At 38.1% G+C, this 22,050-nt stretch overlaps 1 protein-coding gene across 2 annotated transcripts in view; it reads left to right on the plus strand.

Annotated features, from left to right (window-relative positions):
- The first annotated feature begins 309 nt into the window (after window positions 1–309).
- The window catches only part of LOC131427087 (FMRFamide receptor), a 216,684-nt gene continuing 194,943 nt past the window's right edge, over window positions 310–22,050 (plus strand). The window contains exon 1 of one of the 2 annotated variants that reach the window (XM_058590007.1): window positions 310–863. The gene's annotated coding sequence lies outside the window, so the exon portion shown is untranslated. Of the gene's footprint in view, window positions 864–893; window positions 1,208–22,050 lie in introns of those variants that run through there. The other variant, XM_058590008.1, reaches the window with a different exon arrangement.

Genomic DNA, 22,050 nt, shown 5'->3' on the forward strand with positions numbered 1-22,050 from the left:
GTGTGCGGCTGCCTCTTGGTGTCTGTTTTATTATTATTGTATAATCTAGTGAAGTTTCGAGTGTCGCACATGTCGCATGGTCGGGTAGGTCCTGACTCCGTCGTTCCGCGTTGCATTCTTCAGTTCAGTTTGCGCCTGTCGTGCGATAAGACCACCACCTCCCGTTGGGTTGCGTTGGAGTGCGAACAGAGGGCGCGAAAGATTTACGGTCGCGCGCGCGTTTCCCTGCTTGGCAGCGTGGAATTTGACCTTTCGACGACTTCGGGGAACTTGGAATACCGGACGGTTGGGCGTGCTAGAGTGTGTCGGTTAGGCCCGCCACTAACGATCGGTGGTTTTGTTTTGGCTGACGATCCTCGTGCCGTCTGTCAGGGCTTTGGCTTCGGGTCGGTTCCAAGTGAAGATTTGGCATCTTTTTTTTGGAAAGCAAATTTCAAGAATAAGAAGATTTCGTTCAATGCTAGGAGAATGTGAATGTGAGTTTGTGTGTGGTGGGAAAACTTGTGTAAACAAGTGATGATTGTTATTTTCGGTTTTTTACCACCACTTTTCGACGACAACGATTTTGCTGTGTCGCAAAACGCAGATCAAACGGTCGTCAGTAGAATGCCGTTGTAGTGTTTCTTTTTTTTCCCCTGTTGGTGGGCCCATTATCGCAGCTGCTGGGGGTGATGGCGGTGGTGATCGCGATGTGATACCCGGGCGAATGTTTGCCTTTCGGTTGAAAGTGAAGGTGATTCGGGAAATTAAACGGGTTTTATCCCAGGAAAAAAAAAAATAACTGAAAACAAGACAACACTAGAAACTTGTTGCAAAAGTGTGACCGTGGGACTGCAGTGGCTGCCAGCAGAGGATCAGGGCAGGTAATACATAGTTCTTTGATCGACGAAAAAATTAAAAACGGTGATGGAATCCGACGGTGAACTCTCGAAGGGCCGCAACCGTTTTGCCATGTGACAAGTTCCGAAACGGTGTCTAGTCGTGTGAAATAACTGTCTATTTATAACCGTGGAAGATCACGAAAAAGATAGCGTGTGTTTTGGTAGTGAATTGAGTGCCAGAACGAGAAAAGCAACGAAAAGTTCAAATCTAATTAAATTATAAAAAGATCACAACGAGGATCATATTTTATCACTGAATAGAAGGCGACAACAAAAATTGAATAGTGCTGGCAATGCTGGTGTGAAGTTCGTCCCTTCATGAAATGGTTAGTTTTTTGGTGCAGGCAATTTTGGCATTCGTATGTCGTGTGATTTTTACTAGTTCTGGAAAATTAAGGTGTACTATTCAGGGTTTTCGGTTCGAAATTGTTGCTCTACCGAACCGAAACAGAAGTTGAAAAACTTCTGTGCTAATTCGATTCTCTTCGTTGTCCTAGACAGCTTCTTTGACGAGGGACAGAGGAGTAACAAACAATTAGTGATAATTGGAGCAGGATTGAAACCAACCGTGCATGATTTTCTACAGAAATAGTGTTCGAAATTGTGGCGTTTAACGTTAGACAGAAATGTATCTGGATAACTGTAAATTGTTTCTTAAATCGAAAAAAAGTTGCTTTTTAGTCAATGAAATATTCAGCAAACGAGAATCTCAAGAGTTTGTAGCAATTGAAAAAACCTTCGTTTTCTTCCGAACATTTCAACAACTCGATAATTTTGAAATCAAACTAATCTATAAACCAGAACTGGTTTTTGTTTGCCGGAGATCTGCTGAATAAACATTGATTCAGTTAAATAGCACCTCACTGAGATGCTCTGAATCGAGTTAGTTGTGCTTGAAGTAGTTTTTTTTCGGGTAGTTACGGCAGTTAAGAGTTTTGCTCCGTACAAGTCTCCTGGAAAGGATGGAGTTTTCCCAGTGGAGCAATTCCAGGAATGAGTAGACGAAAAAGTGACAAAATCAGAATCGACCGTCTCCGATTTGGATGAAACTTTGCACATGGCTTCAGTATGGCAAACCATAAGTTTTGAACCGATGGAGAGGTCAATCCGACTCACGACTGATTTTTAAAAAGGGTGGATGCATTTTTGCATTTCACAAAAATTGCCTTTTTCAAATCGTTGTAACTCGGAAACCGTTAATTGTACAAAAATGGCGTACAGGAAGAAGTTTTAGGGAATCAATCACTCTAAAAAAATATGCACTGAAAAAAAAATTCTATTTCAAAATGAACCGAAAAAATTAAATTAAAAAGAAATCAGGGTTTCGATTTGTTTTGATAATTTTTATTTTAAAACTTTTATTAAAACCTACAGATTAATGGCTATCCCATCCGTGCCTTTTGAAAAATGAAGAAGTTACAGCTAAAACAATTTACAGATATATTCGAAATTCGAAAGTTCTCATTGAAAGATAATCAGACACAATTTTAGAGTGACTAAAACAGGATTCAGAGTGGCGAAATGGTAGCACGTATGCACGGAACGCATAAGAACGCAGGTTCGAGTCCTGTCTCTGAGCGTATCTTTTTCCAAAAATTCATCTTTTCTGTTAGTTTTTCATTCATTCGACTTCTCCAATATATGTTTCCGCTCAGTCATTGCAAAACTGAACTTAGTTATGGCGGCTTTACGTCAAACAACTAAAATTAATAAATCGATATAAATATTGCTTTTTTAATTTGAATTTTGTCTTTCAAAAATAACATTAAGTCCATGAATAACTTAATTTTTCGTTAAAATTTTTGCGGCTCCCCCACCGTTTGAAACCCACTCCCTTCCTTGAACCCCTCCCCCCTTGAACACCCTCCCAACCCTTGAACCCTCATACTTTTGAATCATCCCTTCAACCCTCTCTTGAACGATTCCTGCGCACGGGCCTGAATTGTAGGTTAAGTAATCAGTAAAATTATGAAGAGAAACGTTAACCACATAGTCGTTTGATAATTCTACCGCCCGAAAACATAAATTTGAATACATTTATTTGGTCGAGACGAAGTTCGACGGGTCAGCTAGTAATGGAATAATTGACATAACCGACAAAACGCGTTGAGTTTTTACCGCGCAAGTTTCTCAGAGGGGGCTGAACCGATTTTAACAAGCTTAGACTCGTTTTAAAGCTACTATTGGACCATTGATCAAGTTCGAATATCAAATGGCTGTGACTTTTGGTTCCGGAGATATGTTGGTATAAGTGACGTAACCGACAAAACACGTTGTTTTTTACCGCTCTAATGTATGTGCCAATATTTTGGGATCACCTCTAATTTCGTAAAGCGCTATTGTTCAGAAGTTTAAGCATCTCGAAAAAAATCCTCATGCAAAATTTGAGCTAAATCGAACATGAGTAAGGGGTGCTGCCCAGCGGTTAAAGTTTGAAAATTTTCGGGGGAGTGCTTGAAATTCCCGAAATTTTTTGTCGTGAATACGACTTATTTTACTATGGGGCGCCTTTTCAAAATTTACCCTCTGAGAGAGTGATAAGTTTTTGATCGTGAATATCTCCTGTTATATCTAATGAATCAATATAATTCTTGCTACATGCCATCGGAAATATGATCACAATTTTATGATAAAACTTTCAGTTGTGTGACATATTCTCAAATAGTTCAAAATTAAACTTTTCTGAAATGTTTGGTATAAACGAGTATCAAAGAAGATAATTCATAAGGCGCGTTTGCCTTTCTCGTATTTTGAAAGCTCATAGCTCAGCGATCTGTAGAAGGATTTATATAATCTAACTACCAATAGAATCGAAAATTTTCAACTTGAACGTGTATTGCAACAACATTGAAGTTTTTCAATAGTACACTATTGAAAAACCTGTTTGATTTAATCCATGACAGCACCAGCCAATCAGAACGCGAGATGTCTGCATCTATACAAGAGCATCCATATAAAAGTTGAATGGTTCATTTTTCCTACCATTTGCTGAGCAACTCTTCCCGAAACAAGACACACGAGAGCAACATCGAGGACCTGTCGTCTCACTGTTTCCCGATCTGAATGCACGAGACACGTTAGCACAATGACACCGAAAATCGGTAGAAAGGTAGTCCAGTAAGGCCCATTGCCGAAACAAGACACACACGAGAACCATCTCAGATCTTAATATTTCCTACCAACAGATTCATCAAGATGGGAGTTAAAATAATTTGCACCGTCACTAACACATTCAATTACGAACGGTAATGCGAAAGTGGAAGTGATGATGTTGAACTCATCTCTATACTAGTATACAAATATGCCGTGCGAAACAGAGTATACAGATCAATATGGATTTTTTGTCGTAATTACTTTAGTATGCGGCCGAAAACAAAAATTGTTAGAATAAATGTTTCCACTTGATTTACGCATTCTACTTTCCAGGCGTATCAGAACTGGCTAAACTTGAAGCAATCCTAAATATTTCTTTATCACAGTGATGTGGTCGTCCTGAAAAGGACGGGGTTTTCAACGGATGTCGTTACGGATGGCGAGGGATGATTTTCGTTTTCTTGTTGTCACGGGCAGCGTTACCGGCCAATTCCAATACTTCGGCCACCAAGTACTCCATCGCTGCCGCCAGATAGACCGATGCACCAGCACCGACACGCTCGCCGTAGTTCCCCTTCCGTGGCAAACGATGGATTCTGCCGCCAACTGGGAACTTCAGACCAGCACGGTTTGAGCGGGACTTTGCCTTGCCCTTAACTGTTCCTCGTGTGTGCGTGTTTCTGCGTAAAAATTCCATAAGATGCTGTTAACAGCTCGACAGCCAATTCAGTATTACTGGCTGCCGCTCTGCTAACTCTCTCTTTTATATCGTTTCACTGTTTCCCGTTCTGCGAACAGGAAAGGTATTTTAACAAAGGGGCTGTCCGTACACCGCTGCCAGTAGAAGGTATAAAATGAAATGTGATGTGAGAAATAGCGTCAATTCGTCATCTAACACTCGATGTGGATAGACGAATAACCTACTACGACTAATTTCGATTTTGTTTTATTTTTTATTCGCAGTTGTCTACCTACCCAAGCTATGGGTAAAAACCGCCATAGATCCGAGAAGGATCCAAAGGATGCTAAGCGTCTGAAGCCAAGTGATGTACAGGTAAACGACCGTTTGCTGAGTAAAAACCAATATGCTGATCTGCCAGTAGATGTCGAAGAGGAACTGCAGAAGAAGGAAAAAATGCCGCCTTTCTACCTGAAGGGCTTCCCACCAACTCTACGCTCGGATTTCAACACACTGATCAGCAAAGGACTACAGGCAACAATCCGTTTATGTACTGAAGGCTACAAAATAACTGTTCCGGCTTTGAACCACTACAAAGGAGTGGAATGCTATCTGAAGCAGACAAAAGCGGAATACTTCACACACGATATTGCCGCCAACAAACCTATGAAGGTTGTACTTCGAGGACTACCCGACATGATGGAAGCCGAACTAAAGCAGGCACTGTCGGAGGCTGGACTAAAGCCTTTGATGGTGTTCAAAATGAAGCGACATAATACGGACAAAAAGTTTAGAGATCAACTGTACCTGATTCATCTGGAGAAGGGCTCCATCACCATGAGTCAACTGAAAACGATTAAATCGTTATTTCACATAATCATCGAATGGCAAAAGTATAAACCGGTACATCGGGATGTCACACAGTGCACGAACTGTTTGAACTACGGCCATGGAGCGAGGAATTGCCACATGAAAAGTCGGTGCGGGAAATGTGCCGAACCACACAATACCAACGATTGCCTACTAGATGACATCGCTGTAAAATGTGTGAACTGTGATGGCGACCATCCATCTACTAGCAAATCGTGTCCCAAACGTGCTGAGTTCACAAAAATTCGACAACAGGCGTCCCGTAAACAATCAACGCGCAAGAATGTTCCACAGAAGGATGAAGTTAATTTCCCACGGCTCCCACCGAAGAGGGATATTCCGAATTTGCCGCCACTTCCTCGCAGCAATCCAAAGACTTCAGCCGCTGGATCTCAAAAAGAATCTTCCTCAAGAATCCCTCCTGGATGGGGCAATAATCAACCACAAGCAAAGGATGACTCTGGTGATTTATTCTCTGCTGAACAACTGATCGTCATTTTTGAAACAATGACAACAAAACTACGAAACTGCAGAACGCGGTTAGATCAAATCAACGCCTTAGGCAAATTCATCATCGAATATGCAATATAATGAGTTGGTTATAGTAAATTGGAATGCTTGCTCACTCAGGAGCAAAACTGCTGAATTGTCCGACTTTCTTCAAGAGAAGAATGCCGATATTGCTATTTTAACTGAAACTCATCTTAAACCAGAAATTTCTATTTTTATTTCCAATTACAGGATTCACAGGCTCGACAGAACAACTACCAGAGGAGGGGGAGTTGCCATTGCCGTTAAACGATCCATTCAGCACAGGCTTCTGTCAGCCTTTAAATTGCAACTCATAGAAGCCATCGGAATTGAGATTACAACGACGATGGGACCCATCATCATCATTGCAGCGTACTGCCCCAAACAAACCAATCTTCGAGATGGTACGTGTGCATCATTGAAGCGAGATCTGGCTATGCTCACTCGACGACAGAACAAATTCATCATTGCTGGGGACCTGAACGCACGGCATGAGCTGTGGGGAAACAGAAGACAGAATCGAAACGGATTCGTACTTGCCGAAGATTACGAAGCTGGACAATACAACATCTTCGCTCCGGATCAACCAACGCGACTTTCCAGATCGGGAGTTCATTCCATTTTGGATATATTCATCAGCAACATCGCCATAGACAGCTCTCCGGTTGTTTTCAACGAGCTCTCTTCCGACCACTTTCCAGTAATATTGACGTTGGGATCTTCACCAGAAACAGTGCCTATTCAACCTCGGAGGAACTATTATTGCACCGATTGGGTCCAATTTCAACAAATCGCCGACCAACTTATTAATATCGATTTGCCACTTCATTCCCCGATGGAAATCGATGCTGCCCTATCTTCCTTCCAGCATTCAATCACAGTCGCTCGTGATAGGACGGTTCCAGTACAACATATGCCGAGTTCCTCTCTTCAAATCGACAGTGTCACCAAGAAACTCATCCGACTTCGAAATATCTACCGGAGGCAGTATCAATGAACTGGCATCCTAGATAAGAAGACTTCTTATAACAACTTAGCTAGGATAATCCAGGAAAGGATATCTGAGATTCGCAACAGGAACTTCCAGCAAAAGCTTCGAGAAATTCTCCCACATTCAAAGCCCTTCTGGTCCTTAACGAAGGTGCTTAAGAAAAAACCGAAGCCTATTCCTCCTCTGATGTCACCCCAGGACGCAGCTGAAGGAATACCTTTAATCACACCAGTAGAGAAGGCAAATGCGCTAGGCCAGCAGTTTGTGTGTTCTCACAATTTAGGACTTAACATTGTTAGTCCATATGAAAGAGCCGTTGCTGATAGCGTAGCTGAGGTTGACCAATCAGACAGCTTGGTTCCTGAGGAAAGTAGAGTCACTGCGAATGAGCTGATGGCTTTTGTGAAAAAATCCAAAAATATGAAGGCCCCCGGTTTCGACAACACATTCAACATTGAGCTGAAACATTTGAGTATTCGCTCATTTGTCTTCTTAGCTAAAATTTTTAACAGGTGCTGGGAACTTGGTTACTTCCCTTCAATGTGGAAGTTAGCTAAAGTTATCCCAGTTTTGAAACCGGGGAAAGATCCTTCCCTTTCCAAGAGCTATCGGCCCATCAGCTTACTCTCTGCCCTATCCAAGCTGTTTGAAAAGTCAATACAAAGGCGAATTCTTGCTTTCGCAGATGAACAGGATATATTTCTGGAAGAACAGTTTGGGTTCCGAAAAGGAAGATCCACCATCCACCAACTCACAAGGGTTAACAACGTTATCCAGCAAAACAAATCAGTGTCCAAAACGACTGCCATGGCAATATTGGATATTGAAAAGGCATTCGATAATGTGTGGCACGATGGACTGGTGTTCAAACTGCATCGGTATAATTTTCCCATGTATCTTATTAAAATTATCAAAAATTATCTTGCAGATAGAGCATTCCAGGTCTCTCTGAATAATGCACTTTCAGAAAGATTTACTATTCCTGCTGGTGTACCCCAGGGAAGTATCCTAGGTCCCATTCTATACAACATTTTTACATCAGACATCCCACCTCTTCCAGGTGGTGGTGTTCTGTCACAATTTGCTGATGATACTGCCATTCTTTACAAAGGTCGTGTCATTAATGCTCTGAAGAATAAACTACAGACAGGTCTGGACGCTTTAACGGAATATTTTACAAGCTGGAAAATTGTGATCAATGCAGCAAAAACTCAGGTCATCTTGTTTCCACATTCAAGATCTCCAAAACTTGTTCCATCAAACGAATGCAGAATACGATTCGGTGATGAGGTCATTCAATGGTCCGATGAAGTTATCTATCTAGGACTCACCTTTGACAGACATCTGATATTCAGGTCACATGTTGACAAAATCGTTCAAAAATGCAGCATACTCATCAGGTCTCTGTATCCGCTGATTTGTAGAACATCTAAACTGTGCCTGAAGAATCAGATGGCTGTCTATAAACAAATCATCTACCTCGCAATTGAATACGCAGTCCCTGTTTGGCGGGGTTGTGCACGAACACACAAACTTAGGCTTCAACGCATTCAAAGTAAGATCTTAAAGATGATTCTAAATCTACCCCCTTGGACAAGGACTAGTGAAGTACATGAGATTGCCTCACTGGATATACTAGAACAAAAATTCGAACAATACTGCACGAAATTTGAAGAGAGGTGCTCAATCTCTGAAATACAAATAATTCAAAATTTGTACGTATTAGGTTAGGGATAGTTATAAGTAGGTAGACATTTTATAAATAATTAAAATAAATATTATGATTAAACATTAGTATGTAAAACAAGAGTAACTAAAACACCTAATATTAATAACGAATCGTATGAACAACAAAGATGAAAGGCCAAAGGGTCAAAACACTTGTACTGTAAAATGTTGATGTAATACACAAAAATAAGATTAATAAACAGATATTTATGCAAAAAAAATGAGAAATAGCGTCATTTAAGTTAAAGCAGCTACTCTGAACGTACGAGACATCGTCAGCACGATGGCTCCGAAAAGATGACAGATTTGTACCGTCACTAACACATTCAAGTACGAACGGCAATGCGAAAGCGAATGTTGAACACATCTTTATACTAGTATGAGGTCGTGTGAAAATATGCCAGGGTTGCCATATATACAGGTTAATCTGTATTATTATTATTACTATCATTATTATTATTAGAATCACTCTGGCATACCGAAGATCGTAGATACATTTCAGACCAGGCCATTGCAAACCAGGCCATTCTCGTACTGAAATTTCGAGAAGAATCAGAAATCTTCGAACTTCATAGCTTCAATAAAATTTTGTCGTGCCTAGCCTCCTATATTAGCAAATTAAAAAGGAATTGTTTCAAGTTTGAAATTTATAGTTGTAGAATAGTAGCTGTTTAATGTAACTAATCTGTACTTTATTGTATTAATCAAACTCTATTAGTGAAAAAGAGGAAAGCTTGCACAATTCATACAATCAATATACTAACTGATACTCGGAAAAGTGATGGGAGCGTGTCAGTTTTTTCGTATTCACGACATCCAGTTATGTCTCTGACATAACTCACCCGCTTTTTTTGATGCCAAAAATCTTAAAATTGCATCAAACGTCGAGATTTAGTGTTATCTAAGAAAATTTTTTTTTTTGAAAAATCGACTTTCTGTGACTTAGAAAAATTTTGATATTTTTTCTTGAGCTTGAGCTTGAGCGACCATCCCTGGTTGCTACTCCGTTACTGATCGGGATTAGCTGAAATTGTACAGAGAGATCCTAGATGAATTTTATTTTTTTAATTATTTGAAATATCAACGGATTTGCGCAATAGTTGATTTTTATCATTCAATTTATAATCCTGGAAGACAATCAATAACATAGAAAAAGAAAACATTCGAAATAAAACTTTTCTCCGAAGCTACGCGGAAATTGATAGGTTGAATGAAGAGATAATTTAGTAAAATAGAGTAATCAGAAGTGAAACATTGAAAATATCTGATAACTGAAAGGAAAAAAGAAACTCCATCAATTGTCGCCTTTTACGACATGAAAGCAGGACCCAGTGGATCTACGCTTGGTTGGAGAAATGATGCCTACTATGCGATATAAACACTGAAGAATACTTTTGCGAACTACTCTATTCAATCTGAATCAATTGATGTCAAAAATGAGCCCCAATTAGTGTCACAATAAAATAATAAAAAGATAAAAAATGTTTTTATGAGACTGTTTTGAAGAAAGAGAAAGGCATTATCACACCACTAGGTAGATTAAGAACGGTTTGTTGCACAAAAAAGAAAATATGTGTACTAATTTTCTCAAAGATGGCGTGACCGATTTTAACAAACATAGATTTGAATTAAAGGTCTTATGACTACATACAAAATATCTGAATTTCATCTGAATCCAACTTCCAGTTTCGGAATCATAGGGTAAAGTTTATTATTTCAATTATAGTGTTAAAGGGGAAAGTGTGTTATGTAAATTTTATACCATCACTTAACGAGACGAAACAAACACTTGAAAAATTTTCTAAATGGGCCTCAAAACTACTCCATCCGAAAGTCTTTATCAGTAGATGGCAAAAAAAAACTGATTCCGGCTATCATGGTTCCCGGTGTCCGATTCCGGAGGCACCGGAAATAGTGGTTATATTTTCCCAAATGGATTTCACTCACTTTTCTCAGCGATGGTTTGAGAGATTTTCAAAAACTTAAATTCAAATCAAAGATCCTGTGGTCCCAACCGACATTCCTGAATTTTATCCGGACCCAACCTCCGGTTCCGAAATTATAGGGTGCAGTGTGTTTGATTTTTTTACCATCACCTAAAGGGGCGAAACAAAAAACTTAAAAAAAATCGAAATCAACATCAACTTGGAAAATTGAAGCGATTATTCCTACAAGAATCGAAAAAAAAAGATTGAAGAGTACCACAGTATTATATATGATAGTATGATTGATATGAGAAAAGAATCATTACACCATTAGGTGGATTAAAATAGGGTTTTTAAAATACATTTCAAGTCGTACGGTAAATTTCGATAACCAATGACAATCAACTGTAAACTTTATAAAGGCTAGAGCCGGGTAGACATGTAAAATCTGCCCTCAAATAGAATCCATATTTTATTTGATATATTCCTCACACCTCATAGTTTGGAATCGCTCTGATTTTTTTAGTATTAAGGGATAATTCGAATCACAAAACACTTTTTTGTAGTTTTTTAACGGAGAAAAATAAATTTTGATGTTGTGTTAATGGTTCGGTTTCATATTTTTTCGAATTCACAAAAAAATTAACCATGCGTTTCCATTGAAGCTCCTTTTTATAGAAGTTTAATGGAGACACATGATTGATTGCTGAATTTTTTTTATTTAAAATATATTTTTATTCCTGCCTATTTGCGTACAAGCTTTACGTGGCCGATTCAGCCGATTTTTTTAAATAATTTTTTTTGTATTGGATCTCGTTGTCATTCTTTTTCTAGGGGGAGAGGAGCTTCCATTTCCCTCCTACGATGATTGAGGGGCACTTTGTTCGTGTACGTACGCCATTTAGAATACCGGGGAGAAGGTTCTTCCACTTTTCTTTTTCGATAGAAAGAATTTCTCCGTATTGGGACATAGTTTTGCGAATATAAGGATCGATGACGCTTGAGGGAAGATCATGCACACGCACTTCTATAGCACTATCTTCCATATATACTGGAATGTTGTACTTAATGCTCTCGTGCTCCACATATTGCACATTGTTATTGTCTTTTGCGAATTGAATTGCATCCAACTCTTTACAAAACTGGACGTAAACAACATTATTTGTATACCAAGAAAGAAAACCTGCGGGCCATCCGCAAGGGGGCTGGACCCCCTTGAGATGACTCCCGCGGCCACAACGGAATAGAAAAACAAAACAAACATTAAAAGCACAAAACTCTGTAAGCCAAAACGGTTAAATTTTATAACTTCTACCCGGTGAACGACCAAAATGGTTAAAGCCAGGGTAAAATAAATGATATAAAAAAAGACATTATTTGTCTTATTGCATTGAAGTAAATGCACACGTTTAATGTCAAGATGCATTTGCTCCTTAAGCAACACTTCAAGTTCACGTATCTAAGGTCGAATTTTGAATTGTCTGAAGTCAACAAAAATTTAGGCCTTTTCAAAGTTAGTTTTTAGGCCTTTTAAAAGTTAGTTTTAGTTATTGAATTATGACAACCCCCTTAAAACTTGTTTTCTAATCATAACTTGTTTCAAGTTATTTTTTTACATATTTTGTTTGGAATAATTGTAGAAAATATAAAATCCCATAGTTTTGTAGAAGGTAATGCATAGGTTTATTATTTTCTAGAAAAGTTATAATTCATTTTACCTATTTTTACCTAGGAAACCTTGTACCGAAGCGAAATATGCAACTTAATGCAGCAAACTTTTACAATACTTATAGTAAAACTAGCAACATTGTTGAACTAAAAATCGAATCAGTTTCAAACCTGGTTTTTATATCAGGTTTGTTCAGATCCTCGTTGCTAAGTGCGAAACCAACACCGTTTTGTTAAAAAGTGTTTCATGAAACTATCCTGGATCAGTTTCAGTTTTCTCAAGCGAAAACGACATTAGTAAGCAATAATGATGATACCCAATTATGCACGTGGCTCGGAATGACGAATAACATCAATCTAGTATGCATGCGAAAACTTCACACAAAACAACTCGTTGCGCGCCAAAAGATTCTTTCTTTCGACGGCCAAGCACATCAATCGTAGATCTAGCAATCAATGGCGACATTTTCAGTGGAATATTCCATTCTCCATACAAAACAACTTTATAGATTTTTCCCACTTTTCCTGAAAGTTTTCCTAATTTTTTTGATGTACGAACCCGGTGGGGGTAAAAACTGATCAAACAAAAAAAGAATCATGTAAATCCGTCCATCCGTTCTTACGTGATACGATTAAAAAGAATGATCTCTGCATTTTTATGTATATAGATAGATAGATAGATAGATAGATAGATAGATAGATAGATAGATAGATATATTTCTAATCTGATTTATTTTCCAATGAGAATATCCTGAGTACTATTGCCATGCTGAAACCATGAATTTCTCTAACTCACTTTTGCAGTGAGCGTAGAGATGGGCAACTCGCTTCTGAGTTAATTTTAAGCTCCACAGCTCTTTTTAAAGAACCGCAGCTCACCAGTACACCGCACTGGTAAGCAGGCATGCCAGGTTTCCAGATTAATCTGTGTTTCACAGATTTTCAAGCTTTTGCACAGATTTAAAAAATTGCACAGATTTTCACAGATTTCTGAAAATGGTCACAGATTTACATAAGTTCTGAAATCGATCACAGATTTTTGAAATTGATCACAGTTTAGCACCAAAAATTACACAGCGGTAGGAAATAGTGAGACCTTTTTATTTTTTGCTTACCAAATTCCGATCATTCATTATGAAAAGGGGGAAACGTGCACAGATTTTGCACAGACAGGTTTTTGGCTTGATCACAGATTTTTGAAAAAAATGGCAGGCATCCCTGCTGGTTAGTGGAAACAAGCTACGAGCTGAACGGATCTTCAGCTCTTGAAGAGCGAGTTATAAATGAGAAGAAATGTGTACATGAGCTTTTGTTCGTTCTTGCAAATGTGTATCTATCCTTCTTTAGGGGCTGAGGACAGTACCGTAAAGTGGTAGGTTTTTTGCTATTTTCCCGTTTCAAATTAAATTTTCTTGGAAACGGTGCAGAATATAGAAAAAACCCACCTGACAATGTCTCCGAAATTAAGTTGAGAATATTCTGTGAAATTTTCAGAATGATTTATTGAGTTTTGCGGTCGTGTTGTATTTTTTTCTGACTGAAGAACTGCTGAAAATTGGAACGCTCGGAAATGCATACCTCTACTTGTTCATCGAATATCTCGGCTTTGAAGGCTTGTATCATAAATCTACCGTGACACGGTTTAGATAATTTAGTTTAGATGCGATTAGTACATAAAAACGTATATGTTATCGTGATAAAAAAGTCACAGACGTTTCGTTGTATATAAACACATTTTTTTGTTTCGCATTCAATCTTTGTGAAAGTTGAATATTTTTTCATTGTTCATTGGAATCCATGTAATGTCCAACCCATACGATAGATTTATGTGATAAAAGTTCTCATCAAAATAATAAAATGTATGCTGGCAAACCGGTACAGTTTGCTCATTTACGAGAGAGTAAAAGAGAAATACGATGCGCAAAGAGAATTAAGAGAGCCACGTGGTCGATTTAAAACTCAACACGCGACCCTCTGTCCTCAGTCCTTAGCAGATTTAATGAGCAATTGTCAATAAGAAATCTTACCTCTCACTCAGTAGGCTAAGGTACATTCAGGGATGCCACTTTTGCAGATATTCTCAAATATGACATAATAATAATAATTCGCAGACAAGTTAGTTCGCATAGCATTGCTCTTTGCGTATCAATGATTTCGATCATGCATATGAAAGAAAAACGGCGCACAAAACGAATTAGATTCAGATCAATCTAAATGAGCTGATACATTGAATCGATTCCCTTTAGTGAGCTGATCGGTTCGGAGCTGCTCACCGGTATGAGCTGCTTCGCACATCTCTAAGTGAGTGTCGCACGATCAACATATCGTCTTAAAAATCGTGTTGCTTCGCAATAGCTCAATTTATTTACACGTTTAAAAATGAAATGTCTTCGTATAGGTTTGTACTTTTACAATACTTTTTTTATATTTTGTTTGGAAAACATTTTTCCATTTTTTTTTAATATGTGCTGAACTTCTGATAACTTTTCGGATTTTCAATATTTGAAGCTCACTTTGGAAAGGCCTAATAAAATTGCATCGAGTTCCACTTAGATTTTTTATAATATTGTTTGTCAAAAAGTAAACAAAATAGAATCACAACAATTTGCTAAAGTTGCGCGTGCAAGCATGAGCATGTTTATGCGTGTTTACGCGCACTTTGTAGTTAGATACTTAGGTAATAGAGATAGATTCTACGTAGATAAATCCAAAAATACTGTTTTTAAAATAAAGCGAATATATCTCAAAAAATATTTTTTTTTACATTATTTATATCTTCAGCAAAAATACTTCAAATGTTTTCTTCTTCAAAACGATATAGAAAAATGTTTCTTTTGTGAAAAAATATATTTTTATTCGAAATTGGTGCTACCCCCTTAACAAAAATTAAGGTGCCACTTTCAAAAAAGCGTGGTATAATCTTGTAAAACTTCTTCGAAGACACGCTAGCTCTTAAAAATCAGTGAAAGTCAGTACAGACTTTTGACAGTCTTTTTCCAGTTTTGGACCACTGTGCGACGCAACGAATGTTTTTGAATGTTTGCTAACGTGAGTTTAAAAGGTTTTTGCAATGACTGAACGGAAACATATATTGGAGAAGACAAATGAATGAAAAACTAACAGAAAAGATGATTCATTGGAAAAAGATGGGCTCAGAGACAGGACTCGAACCTGCGTTTTTATGCATTCCGTGCATACGCGATACCATTTCGCCACTCTGAACCTTGTTATAGTCACTCTAAAACGTTTCTCCGTTTTAGAGTGAGTATAACAAGATTCAGAGTGGCAAAATGGTAATCGCGTATGCACGGAATGCATAAAAACGCAGGTTCGAATCTTGTCTCTGAGCCTATCTTTTTACTAAAAATCATCTTTTCTGTTAGTTTTTATTCATTCAGCTTCTCCAATATATGTTTCCGCTCAGTCTTTTGGGTGGCGGTTTTGCGTGGAATGCCCCATATATAGATATTAAACACTCTTTTAATTTTCGATTAAATTAATAATCTGTTAGAGTTTACCCTGTTGGTAGATTTTGTCAGATCGACGAAAATTTGTTTACCAATTACCATTGTATTTTTTGTGAAGGAGTAGCTCGTACAATTGAGTCTTCATTTCTTTAAGGAATGTATATGGTTGAGTGATAAAAATTGTGTCTAATTCGTGTTTATCGATTTAGATCGATTTTAAGGACTTTTTGTACAATAAATAATATTTTCGTATAGTGCTAATGAGACTCAGCTTTGCATCCAAAGAGCTTCGTATGGCTCGTGTGCCGCATTATACGACTCCTAATTTGAATAAATCTCGAGAAAGGCTGATTTTCAAAAGCTAGAACCGACTGGTGAAACGGAATTCTTCATTTGGATTCTGGAACTGAACTTTGAACCCAAATATAAAAACCGAAATTTGGAACTAAATTCTAAAACTCTGCAAGCCGTCCATTGTAGTTCATGTTAAAAAGTACTCAGTTTATTACAAGAGGTTGACTAAGACACGTGGAGTTTTTTTTTTTTCAATTTTCCATGACGTTGGCAGATCGTATTTGCGTTCGTAACTAAGCAGTTCTTGTTAGGCTTCAATCAAATGATAACACGAAGGCTTAACTCAATATTTGTTCCCGAAAGTGAAATAAAAAATTCAGTAAGTTCGGGTCAGAGGGCATCCTCTTGTGAATTCCATACCCTCTCGTACAAGGTAAAAAAAACATTTCTCCGTTTCAAAAGATCAACCCGTGACCGCAAGGTTATACCCTTTATTATCGAATAAAACGAAAACTTTTCTTCCTGTAGGGATGCAATAAACAAGAAGCACCCACATTTATCCTGAGGTTTTTTTTTCTATTCGAGATAGTTCCAAAAGAAATATCCAACATAATCTGAATTGGTTCTGTGACCGTGCTAGGTTAGGTTCCATGTGAAACCAGAATTAATTAAGTTTGATTCGTCGAATTGGTATCTACCGAAGCCATACGGAAAAAAAACTACACATACAACAACAACAACAACAAAAAAACACTCTAGACATCGATTAAACAAACTAATTCGGAACATCTTGCATGGGATGTCGAAAAAATAGAGCAAAAAAATTCTTAGAACAGCAAAATAGCTTTGTTGGCCACAAAACACTTGCCGGTGTCCTGTCAGAACAACACACTCTCGGTGATGCGTGCGATCAGAGCTTCAAGCGAAACAAAGAAGAAATAAAGAACAACTTCTATTCTGGCGCCTATTTGGCAATTTCCATAAATAACATATCGGCTCGGATTCGTAGCGATCCCAACGTGATGTAGGTCAATCGTGTCAGAATCCGCGACTGAATATATAAATCCGATAATGGCTCGCAGGGATTTGGAAGTGCTGACGCAAGCTCCAACTAGCAGCAATTTTGTTAAACAGTTTTTCATTACGGAAATGTTTCTGCTTTTGTTTCATTGTTGTACGTATTTACGTCGCGGTACAACTTTTCCTTTGACATGTGCGTGCATCTGTTCAACATTTTTCATTGCAGTCGGAAAAGTTCGTTTTATTTTTTGGTTATTTCCTCGCACATCGGACCAATATCTTAATAGCGCCAAGCAGACTTCAGTTTGCTGTAGCAGAAGTTTTTCTTTTTATGACATGTTGAACATGAAATTTTAGTCGAAAAATTTCTTCCAAGGATTTCTTTTCTGTCTCACGCAGCAGTAAAGAAGAAGAAGCAGTTAATACTAACATATTTCAATCCTTTGGTTCTTTGAGGTAGAACATGTTTTCCAAACTTAGATGTTTTGTTCATTAGTTTTATGTTAATCTCAGTACCTTCATATGGGAGTCGGCGTCATTTCGCCGGAAAGGTAATTTTATCGAAACCGATAAAATTTAGCGTCTAGGAATGGAAATTCGAAATTGATTCCAAATAAAGTGAAAGTAAATTGTTTTTTTTTATAAAAGATATTTTTATTCAGGCCTATTTTCGTACAAGCTTTACGTAGCCGATTGAGCTGAGTTTTTAGCTAAAAATTGTTTGTATTGGATCTCGTTTTCGACCTTTTTCTAGGGGGAGAGGAGCTTCCATTTCCCTCCTGCGAGGATTGAGGGGCAGTTTGTTTGTGGTTCGTCTCGTCATCCATTGCCGTGGTATTGTTGTTGATTTCGTTGCTAGTTTCTGTAGATGCGCCTTGTTGTACATTGTTTGCAGTTGCTGGTTGGTTGGATGGTAAGCTGTTAACTGCAGCTGGTGTACTTTGTTTTATAGGGGATACTAATGGTTTCGTTGAAGGGGATGCTTCATTGTTGTTGGTGGCTGTTACAGGTGTACTGGGGTTGGTTGGGGTTGGTGTGAAGGAAGCACCGTTGTCCTTTGGTGTAGTTGTCTCCTTGTCCAGTTTATCACATGGCTTACCGTAGTGAACAGCTTTTTGGCAATATTGACATGTGGTCATCTGATTGTCATAGGTAATAAGTGATTTGCACGGAATTCTTGTATCTTGACCGAAAATCACATAAGAAGGTATAGGCTTCTTCAAGTGTATGCGTAATAAACGTACGCCATTTAGAATACCGGGGAAAAAATTCTTCCACTTTTCTTTTTCCATAGAGAGAATCTCTCCGTATTGGGATATAGTTTTGCGAATATATGAATCGGTGACGCTTGAGGGAAGATCATACACACGCACTTCTATAGCACTATCTTCCATATATACTGGAATGTTGTACTTAATGTTCTCGTTCTCCACATAATGCACATTGTTATTGTCTTTTGCGAATTGAATTGCATCCAACTCTTTATAAAACTTGATGTAAACAACATTATTCGTCTTATTGCATTGAAGTAAATGCACACGTTTAATGTCAAGATGCATTTGCTCCTTAAGCAAACCTTCAAGTTCTCGTATCGAAGGACGAATTTTCCACTGCCTGAAGTCAACAACAATTGTATTCTTTCACGTCGGCGGTATCTTTTGTTCGTTTAGTTCACTCATTTCGAGGTCGTTCTATTGTTCACTACACAATACTGTACTTGGTTTCTTTCGTCCCGAACGTAAGCGGTTAAATAGAAGCGAAATTATAACTAACGTTTCAGTCCTACGCGTAGCATGCTAGAGGTAGGTTGTTGCTAGACAGCAAGACAAAAAGTGCCATAAAACGATTTGAAACTTTAATTGGTATGCTCTGATCTTGTGGCATGCAAGCTCAGATGAAATTCCATGTTATGTTGTTTCGCCTGAAAAATTGACAACTATTCTAGAGTAAATTTTGAGTGCGTAAGATTAATTTCTAATTTATATAAGATGAACTCGATTGATAATGAGAAATAGTTTAACGCTTCAACCGAAATCGCAGAATGGTTGAGAAACTTAACGCTATAAAAATAACTGCTTGTATACAAAACTTGAACACAAGCTTGGCAAAGAGAAGCTTAAATTTCGAAATCGCAGGTATGTACAAAGACATAATTGAATACATTTGGGATATTGGTGTAATTTCGTCGGCTATAAAACAAATACAAATAAAGACAAACGATGGTCGGTGTTGGTTCCTAATCGAGATCAATCTAAGCAGACTCTCGTGCAATTGCGAATTCAAAAGTGTGATTGATTGAACTTTTTGATTGTGGATCATTAGAAAGTTTCGTTGCCTTGGTCCACATCAATGGCTCGAACAACCCGATGGGGCTGATCCTTGTAGTTTTTTCTTTTTTCGTCACTGGCGAGTGAATTTCTGTTTTTGTAAAATAATACGTATAACGCGGATCAATTTATATTCGATTTCCAAAAACGTGGTACCATTGGAAAAGGTATTCAAAACATTACAAAATGGCATATCGGTTTCTACATTCAAGGGCGTAAATGGCGAATGGATCTAAAATTTCATAAATTCTCCATTGTAAGAAGCTTTGGAGGAGTAGAAAAATGAAATCAACCGTAAGTGCGAACGCTGGTGGAGAAAAGGTAGAAAAGGTCCAGAACAATTAAAAAAACTCAAAACCCAAGTAGGAGAGGGTTTTCACGTACCTTAAGACTTTCCAGAAAGTATGGACGCACTTTTATTGCGCTGTAAATAATTCACAAGTGTTGGATATTCAAATTTCATTCGATATACTGATAATATTAGACTATAACAACAGAATATTATTCTCAACATTTGCTACTTAGCCATTGTAGACTAGCTGACGCACCTTCTTGCGAACGTTCCTCATCAAATTCCGTACAGACTTCTTGGCGACAAGTTTTGACACCTTTTTTCCAATCTTTTTCGAGCTCTTGAATGGCTTTGGCTGCTGAGACATGTTTCCTAAGATGTGCCTTCGTTAATGCCCAAAATTCCTCAATTGGTCGAAGTTGTGGGCAATTTAGTGGATTCATGTCTTTTGGTACGAAAGTGACATTTTTGGTAGTATACCATTCTACCGTTGATTTCGAGTATTGGCAAGAAGCAAGATCTCGCCAGAAAACAACAACAATCCTTGTGGCTTCGAATCATGGGTAAAAGTCGTTTTTGTAAACATTCCTTGATGTATATTTCGCTGTTCATTGAAGCAGTAGTGATGAAGGATTTCGAAATCTTACTGCAGCTACAAATTGCTTGCCAGACCATAGCTTTCTTACCAAATTTTTCGACCTCAATCGATGTCTCGGACTGGTTTAGCACTTGCTCTTCTCGCACCGTATAATATTGTGGTCCCGGCAAGGATTTGTAATCGAGTTTCACGTAGGTTTCGTCGTCCATGATTATGCAGTTCAAATTTCCAGCAAGAATCGTATTGTAGAGCTCTCGAACCCTCGACCTGATCGATGCTTCTTGTGTCGGACTACGTTTTGGTTGTTTCTGCTTCTTATAGATTCGAAAATTCTAACGTTCTTTAGCACGAAGAACATTTGACTTCGAAGTGCCTACTTTTTTGGCCACATCCCGAACTGAAACCTCCTTCTTTTGCTCGAACGCCTTCAGTATACGTTTATCCAACTGAGGGTTAGCAGGACCTTTTTTTCGACCCGTTTTCGGTTTATACTCAAAGGTGTTATCATCACCGAACTTGCTGATTGCATTTCGCACGGCTTTTTCACTTACTCCTTCCATTTTTGCTGTCTTTCTCAGTGACAGTCCGCGTTCTGTGCACCATTTGTACACAATTTTACGACGTTGTTCTGCTGAAAGTACACGCATTTCGAAACAAACTAATGAAAACGAATAAACAACTGCACAAGTGAATAGAGAAGAGTGTAAACAACAGGACGCAGCCATAAAAATTGACAGATTCTGAACCATTGCGAAATGCAGCGGTTTTTGGTTGCGTCCATACTTTCTGGGTCAGTCTTTAAATTACAAAAAATGATACATACTAACTTTTTATCAACAAAGCAAAAAGGTTATTGATACATTTGATGTGTTCCACATATTTTTTCAAACTTGGCCTACATACCCCGGCTCTGGGGTTGGTTGGTCGATTTTTTTCTCCGTATTTCATTGTTAAAAACTATTTTCCTGATTTTTTAATCATGAATGAAAAAAGTCACACATGTGCTCGAAAGGTGTATCTTCAGGAAAGAGCAAACCGTTTATCAAAAGGTCTAACCAGAAAGAGTACGGAAATTCCGTAAGCGAAACTCGGCCGACTAGCCCCGGTCTCCCCTTCAGTCATTGAAAGTGCATTAATTGAGTGTTGAGAATATTTTGAGCTATCTCGATGAAAAAAGTCAATACATTTTTTTTGGATAAATTTTTAAATATTTAAAAAATAAAAAATAATTTCTATTGTTTTCGTTACTACTATCACTTCGATACTCGCTACTATCTGTCATTGGAAAACTTTGGCGTTACGCATCGCGTCGCTTGTCGCTTCCACTCTGGCTTCACCCTAAAAAGGTTTCATCATGTTTCCTGTAGAGCATTAAGGGTTGAGGACAGTACCGTAAAGTGGTAGGTTTTTTGCTATTTTCCCGTTTCAAATTATATCTTCTTGGAAACGGTGTAGAATATAGCAAACCCACCTGACAATGTCTTCGAAATTTAGTTGAGAATATTCTGTGAAATTTTAGCGTGTGTGAGTTTAGCGGTCGTGTTGTATTTTTTTCTAACTGAAGAACTGCTGAAAATTGGAACACTCGGAAATACATACCTCTGCTTGTTCATCGAATATCTCAGCTTTGAAGGCTTGTATCATAAATCTACCGTGACAAAGTCTAGATAATTTAGTTTAGATGCG

This window comes from Malaya genurostris, chromosome 2 (genome assembly GCF_030247185.1).
Source record: "Malaya genurostris strain Urasoe2022 chromosome 2, Malgen_1.1, whole genome shotgun sequence".
In the NCBI taxonomy this organism is placed as follows: Eukaryota; Metazoa; Arthropoda; class Insecta; order Diptera; family Culicidae; genus Malaya; species Malaya genurostris.